The sequence below is a fragment of the Rhipicephalus microplus genome, chromosome 8, assembly GCF_043290135.1.
Source record: "Rhipicephalus microplus isolate Deutch F79 chromosome 8, USDA_Rmic, whole genome shotgun sequence".
NCBI lineage: Eukaryota > Metazoa > Arthropoda > Arachnida > Ixodida > Ixodidae > Rhipicephalus > Rhipicephalus microplus.
The window spans coordinates 12,169,515-12,177,119 of record NC_134707.1 but is presented as its reverse complement, the minus strand read 5'-3'; positions in this window follow the sequence as shown (position 1 = coordinate 12,177,119).

Sequence of the window (7,605 nt, the reverse complement as noted above, 5' to 3'; positions counted from 1 at the left end):
GTCTAGATCTACGGCCTCTACAAGTGTGCAGTGCAGTGCAACGTCTATGTGCTTGTGGTTCTGTGTTGTGCGTGAGCGATCGCGGTTGTGTGGTGTGTGGTGTATCAAGGCAGCATTTGGATTATCCTACCACCAGCAGCGGCAGCAGGGCAGCATGTCTACCGGGCGCATCCATGGAATAGGCATCAAGGCTTTAGCCTCCGAGGTAAGATATCTACGCGGCAATGGAGCTAGATTGTTCGTGTTCATGCGAGGTACGACTAACATTTTTTTTCATCACCCTGCAGGGCATCAAAGTAGGATAGCGCCTTTTCCCGGTCCGCCCATGGAAATAACCAACATGGCCTCCGGATTATGAACACGTCATGAAGAGTTCCAGATCTACGATCTACGGCATCTACAAGTGTGCAGTGCAGTGCAATATCTGTGTGCTTGTGGTTTTGCGTTGTGCGCGAGCACTCGCTGTGTGGTGGTGTGTGGTGTATCATGGCGGCATTTGGATTATCCTGCCACCAGCAGCGGGAGCAGGGCAGCGTGTCTACCGGGCGCATCCATGGAATAGGCATCAAGGCTTTTGCTTCTGAGGTAAGATATCTATGCGGCAATGGAGCTAGATTGTACGTATTCCTGCGAGGTACGACTAACAATTTTCTCTCATCACCCTGCAGGGCATCAAAGTAGGATAGCGCCTTTTCCTGTTCCGCCCATAGAAATAACCAACATAGCCTCGAGATTTGTGACACGTCATAGAGACGTCTAGATCTACGGCATCTACAAGTGTGCAGTGGAGTGCAATGTCGGGGTGCTTGTGGTTCGGTGTTGTGTGCTAGCGATCGCGGTTGTGTGGTGTGTGGTGTGTTATGGCGGCATTTGGATTATCCTACCACCAGCAGCGGCAGCAGGGCAGCGTGTCTACCGGGCGCATCCATGGAATAGGCATCAAGGCTTTTGCTTCTGAGGTAAGATATCTATTCGGCAATGGAGCTAGATTGCACGTATTCATGCGAGGTACGACTAACAATTTTCTTTCATCACCCTGCAGGGCATCAAAGAAGAATTGCGCCTTTTCCCGGTCCGCCCATGGAAATAACCAACATGGCCTCGAGATTTGCGACACGTCATGAAGACGTCTAGATCAACGGCCTCTACAAGTGTGCAGTGCAGTGCAACGTCTATGTGCTTGTGGGTCTGTGTTGTGCGTGAGCGATCGCGGTTGTGTGGTGTGTGGTGTATCATGGCAGCATTTGGATTATCCTACCACAAGCAGCGGCAGCAGGGCAGCATGTCTACTGGGCGCATCCATGGAATAGGCATCAAGGCTTTTGCCTCCGAGGTAAGATATCTACGCGGCAATAGAGCTAGATTGTTCGTGTTCATGCGAGGTACGACTAACAATTTTTTTTCATCACCCTGCAGGGCATCAAAGTAGGATAGCGCCTTTTCCCGGTCCGCCCATGGAAATAATCAACATGACCTCGATATTTGCGACACGTCATGAAGACGTCTAGATCTATGGCCTCTACAAGTGTGCAGTGCAGTGCAACGTCTATGTGCTTGTGGTTCTGTGTTGTGCGCGAGCGATCGCGGTTGTGTGGTGTGTGGTGTATCATGGCAGCATTTGGATTATCCTACCACCAGCAGCGGCAGCAGGGCAGCGTGTCTACCGGGCGCATCCATGGAATAGGCATCAAGGCTTTTGCCTCCGAGGTAAGATATCTACGCGGCAATGGAGTTAGATTGTACGTGTTCATGCAAGGTACGACTAACAATTTTTTTTCATCACCCTGCAGGGCATCAAAGTAGGATTGTGCCTTTTCCCGGTCCGCCCATGGAAATAACCAACATGGCCTCGAGATTTGCGACACGTCATGAAGACGTCTAGATCTACGGCCTCTACAAGTGTGCAGTGCAGTGCAACGTCTATGTGCTTGTGGTTCTGTGTTGTGCGTGAGCGATCGCGGTTGTGTGGTGTGTGGTGTATCATGGCAGCATTTGGATTATCCTACCACCAGCAGCGGCAGCAGGGCAGCATGTCTACCGGGCGCATCCATGGAATAGGCATCAAGGCTTTTGCCTCCGAGGTAAGATATCTACGCGGCAATGGAGCTAGATTGTTCGTGTTCATGCGAGGTACGACTAACATTTTTTTTCATCACCCTGCAGGGCATCAAAGTAGGATTGTGCCTTTTCCCGGTCCGCCCATGGAAATAACCAACATGGCCTCGAGATTTGCGACACGTCATGAAGACGTCTAGATCTACGGCCTCTACAAGTGTGCAGTGCAGTGCAACGTCTATGTGCTTGTGTTTCTGTGTTGTGCGCGAGCGATCGCGGTTGTGTGGTGCGTGGTGTATCATGGCAGCATTTGGATTATCCTACCACCAGCAGCGGCAGCAGGGCAGCGTGTCTACCGGGCGCATCCATGGAATAGGCATCAAGGCTTTTGCCTCCGAGGTAAGATATCTACGCGGCAATGGAGTTAGATTGTACGTGTTCATGCGAGGTACGACTAACAATTTTTTTTCATCACCCTGCAGGGCATCAAAGTAGGATTGTGCCTTTTCCCGGTCCGCCCATGGAAATAACCAACATGGCCTCGAGATTTGCGACACGTCATGAAGACGTCTAGATCTACGGCCTCTACAAGTGTGCAGTGCAGTGCAACGTCTATGTGCTTGTGGTTCTGTGTTGTGCGCGAGCGATCGCGGTTGTGTGGTGTGTGGTGTATCATGGCAGCATTTGGATTATCCTACCACCAGCAGCGGCAGCAGGGCAGCATGTCTACCGGGCGCATCCATGGAATAGGCATCAAGGCTTTTGCCTCCGAGGTAAGATATCTACGCGGCAATGGAGCTAGATTGTTCGTGTTCATGCGAGGTACGACTAACATTTTTTTTCATCACCCTGCAGGGCATCAAAGTAGGATAGCGCCTTTTCCCGGTCCGCCCATGGAAATAACCAACATGGCCTCCGGATTATGAACACGTCATGAAGAGTTCCAGATCTACGATCTACGGCATCTACAAGTGTGCAGTGCAGTGCAATATCTGTGTGCTTCTGGTTTTGCGTTGTGCGCGAGCACTCGCTGTGTGGTGGTGTGTGGTGTATCATGGCGGCATTTGGATTATCCTGCCACCAGCAGCGGGAGCAGGGCAGCGTGTCTACCGGGCGCATCCATGGAATAGGCATCAAGGCTTTTGCTTCTGAGGTAAGATATCTATGCGGCAATGGAGCTAGATTGTACGTATTCCTGCGAGGTACGACTAACAATTTTCTCTCATCACCCTGCAGGGCATCAAAGTAGGATAGCGCCTTTTCCTGTTCCGCCCATAGAAATAACCAACATGGCCTCGAGATTTGTGACACGTCATAGAGACGTCTAGATCTACGGCATCTACAAGTGTGCAGTGGAGTGCAATGTCGGGGTGCTTGTGGTTCGGTGTTGTGTGCTAGCGATCGCGGTTGTGTGGTGTGTGGTGTGTTATGGCGGCATTTGGATTATCCTACCACCAGCAGCGGCAGCAGGGCAGCGTGTCTACCGGGCGCATCCATGGAATAGGCATCAAAGCTTTTGTTTCTGAGGTGAAATATCTACGGGGCAATGGAGCTAGATTATTCGTGTTCATGCGAGGTACGACTAACATTTTTTTTCATCACCCTGCAGGGCATTAAAGTAGGATAGCGCATTTTGCTGATCCGCCCATGGGAATAACCAACATGGCCTCCGGATTATGAACACGTCATGAAGAGTTCCAGATCTACGATCTACGGCATCTACAAGTGTGCAGTGCAGTGCAATATCTGTGTGCTTGTGGTTTTGCGTTGTGCGCGAGCACTCGCTGTGTCGTTGTGTGTGGTGTATCATGGCGGCATTTGGATTATCCTGCCACCAGCAGCGGCAGCAGGGCAGCGTGTCTACCGGGCGCATCCATGGAATAGGCATCAAGGCTTTTGCTTCTGAGGTAAGATATCTATGCGGCAATGGAGCTAGATTGTACGTATTCCTGCGAGGTACGACTAACAATTTTCTCTCATCACCCTGCAGGGCATCAAAGTTGGATAGCGCCTTTTCCTGTTCCGCCCATAGAAATAACCAACATGGCCTCGAGATTTGTGACACGTCATAGAGACGTCTAGATCTACGGCATCTACAAGTGTGCAGTGGAGTGCAATGTCGGGGTGCTTGTGGTTCGGTGTTGTGTGCTAGCGATCGCGGTTGTGTGGTGTGTGGTGTATCATGGCGGCATTTTGATTATCCTACCACCAGCAGCGGCAGCAGGGCAGCGTGTCTACCGGGCGCATCCATGGAATAGGCATCAAAGCTTTTGTTTCTGAGGTAAAATATCTACGCGGCAATGGAGCTAGATTATTCGTGTTCATGCGAGGTACGACTAACATTTTTTTTCATCACCCTGCAGGGCATTAAAGTAGGATAGCGCATTTTGCTGATCCGCCCATGGGAATAACCAACATGGCCTCCGGATTATGAACACGTCATGAAGAGTTCCAGATCTACGACCTACGGCATCTACAAGTGTGCAGTGCAGTGCAATATCTGTGTGCTTGTTGTTTTGCGTTGTGCGCGAGCAATCGCGGTTGTGTGGTGTATCATGGCGGCATTTGGATTATCCTACCACCAGCAAAGACAGGACGCCAGCGTGTCTACCAGTCGTGTCCACGAATAGGCATCAAGGCTTTCGACTCTGAGGTAAGATGCGTACGCGGCTACAGGGATAGGTTGTACGGGTTCGTGCGAGGTACGACTAACAATTTTTTTCATCACCCTGCAGGGCATCAAAGTGGGATAGCGCCTTTTCCTGGTCCGCCCATGGAAATAACCAACATGGCCTCGAGATTTGTGACACGTCATGAAGACGTCTAGATCTACGGCTTCCACAAGTGTGCAGTGCATTGCAATGTCTATGTGCTTGTGGTTCTGTGTTGTGCGCGAGCGATTGCGGGTGTGTGGTGTGTGGTGTATCATGGCGGCATTTGTATTATCCTACCACCAGCAGCGGCAGCAGGGCAGCGTGTCTACCGGGCGCATCCATGGAATGGGCATCAAGGCTTTTGCTTCTGAGGTAAGATATCTACGCGGCGATGGAGTTAGATTGTACGTGTTCATGCGAGGTACGACTAACAATTTTTTTTCATCACCCTGCAGGGCATCAAAGTAGGATTGTGCCTTTTCCCGGTCCGCCCATGGAAATAACCAACATGGCCTCGAGATTTGCGACACGTCATGAAGACGTCTAGATCTACGGCCTCTAGAAGTGTGCAGTGCAGTGCAACGTCTATGTGCTTGTGGTTCTGTGTTGTGCGCGAGCGATTGCGGGTGTGTGGTGTATCATGGCGGCATTTGTATTATCCTACCACCAGCAGCGGCAGCAGGGCAGCGTGTCTACCGGGCGCATCCATGGAATAGGCATCAAGGCTTTTGCTTCTGAGGTAAGATATCTACGCGGCAATGGAGCTAGATTGTTCGTGTTCATGCGAGGTACGACTAACATTTTTTTTCGTCACCCTGCAGGGCATCAAAGTAGGATAGCGCCTTTTCCCGGTCCGCCCATGGAAATAACCAACATGGCCTCGAGATTTGCGACACGTCATGAAGACGTCTAGATCTATGGCCTCTACAAGTGTGCAGTGCAGTGCAACGTCTATGTGCTTGTGGTTCTGTGTTGTGCGCGAGGGATCGCGGTTGTGTGGTGTGTGGTGTATCATGTTGGTATTTGGATTATCCTACCATCAGCAGCGGCAGCAGGGCAGCGTGTCTACCGGGCCTGTCCATCGAATAGGCATCAAGGCTTTTGACTCTAAGGTAAGATGCCTACGCGGCTACAGGGCTAGATTGTACGTGTTCATGCGAGGTACGACTAACAATTTTTTTCATCACTCTGCAGGGCATTAAAGTAGGATAGCGCCTTTTGCTGATCCGCCCATGGGAATAACCAACATGGCCTCCGGATTATGAACACGTCATGAAGAGTTCCAGATCTACGATCTACGGCATCTACAAGTGTGCAGTGCAGTGCAATATCTGTGTGCTTGTGGTTTTGCGTTGTGCGCGAGCACTCGCTGTGTTGTGGTGTGTGGTGTATCATGGCGGCATTTGGATTATCCTGCCACCAGCAGCGGCAGCAGGGCAGCGTGTCTACCGGGCGCATCCATGGAATAGGCATCAAGGCTTTTGCTTCTGAGGTAAGATATCTATGCGGCATTGGAGATAGATTGTACGTATTCATGCGAGGTACGACTAACAATTTTCTTTCATCACCCTGCAGGGCATCAAAGTAGGATAGCGCCTTTTCCTGGTCCGCCCATGGAAATAACCAACATGGCCTCCGGATTATTAATACGTCATGAAGAGTTCCAGATCTACGATCTACGACATCTACAAGTGTGCAGTGCAATGTCTATGTGCTTGTGGTTCTGTGCTGTGCGCGAGCGATCGTGGTTGTGTGGTGTATCATGGCGGCATTTGGATTAACCTACCACCAGCAGCGACAGCAGGCCAGCGTGTCTACCGGGCCTGTCCATCGAATAGGCATCAAGGCTTTTGACTCTAAGGTAAGATGCCTACGCGGCTACAGGGCTAGATTGTACGTGTTCATGCGAGGTACGACTAACAATTTTTCCCTTACGTGTCAGGGCATCAAAGTAGGATAGCGGCTTTTCCCGGCGCGCCCATGGGAGTGAGCAACATGGCCTCGAGATTTGTGACACGTCACGAAGACGTCTAGGTCTATGGCCTCTACAAGTGTGCAGTGCAGTGCAACGTCTATGTGCTTGTGGTTCTGTGTTGTGCGCGAGCGATTGCGGGTGTGTGGTGTGTGGTGTATCATGGCAGCATTTGGATTATTTTACCACCAACAGCGGCAGCAGGGCAGCATGTCTACCGGGCGCATCCATGGAATAGGCATCAAGGCTTTTGCCTCCGAGGTAAGATATCTACGCGGCAATGGAGCTAGATTGTACGTGTTCATGCGAGGTACGACTAACAATTTTTTTTCATCACCCTGCAGGGCACCAAAGTAGGATAGCGCCTTTTCCCGGTCTGCCCATGGAAATAACCAACATGGCCTCGAGATTTGTGACACGTCATAGAGACGTCTAGATCTACGGCATCTACAAGTGTGCAGTGGAGTGCAATGTCGGGGTGCTTGTGGTTCGGTGTTGTGTGCTAGCGATCGCGGTTGTGTGGTGTGTGGTGTATCATGGCGGCATTTTGATTATCCTACCACCAGCAGCGGCAGCAGGGCAGCGTGTCTACTGGGCGCATCCATGGAATAGGCATCAAAGCTTTTGTTTCTGAGGTAAAATATCTACGCGGCAATGGAGCTAGATTATTCGTGTTCATGCGAGGTACGACTAACATTTTTTTTTCATCACCCTGCAGGGCATTAAAGTAGGATAGCGCATTTTGCTGATCCGCCCATGGGAATAACCAACATGGCCTCCGGATTATGAACACGTCATGAAGAGTTCCAGATCTACGACCTACGGCATCTACAAGTGTGCAGTGCAGTGCAATATCTGTGTGCTTGTTGTTTTGCGTTGTGCGCGAGTGATTGCGGTTGTGTGGTGTATCATGGCGGCATTTGG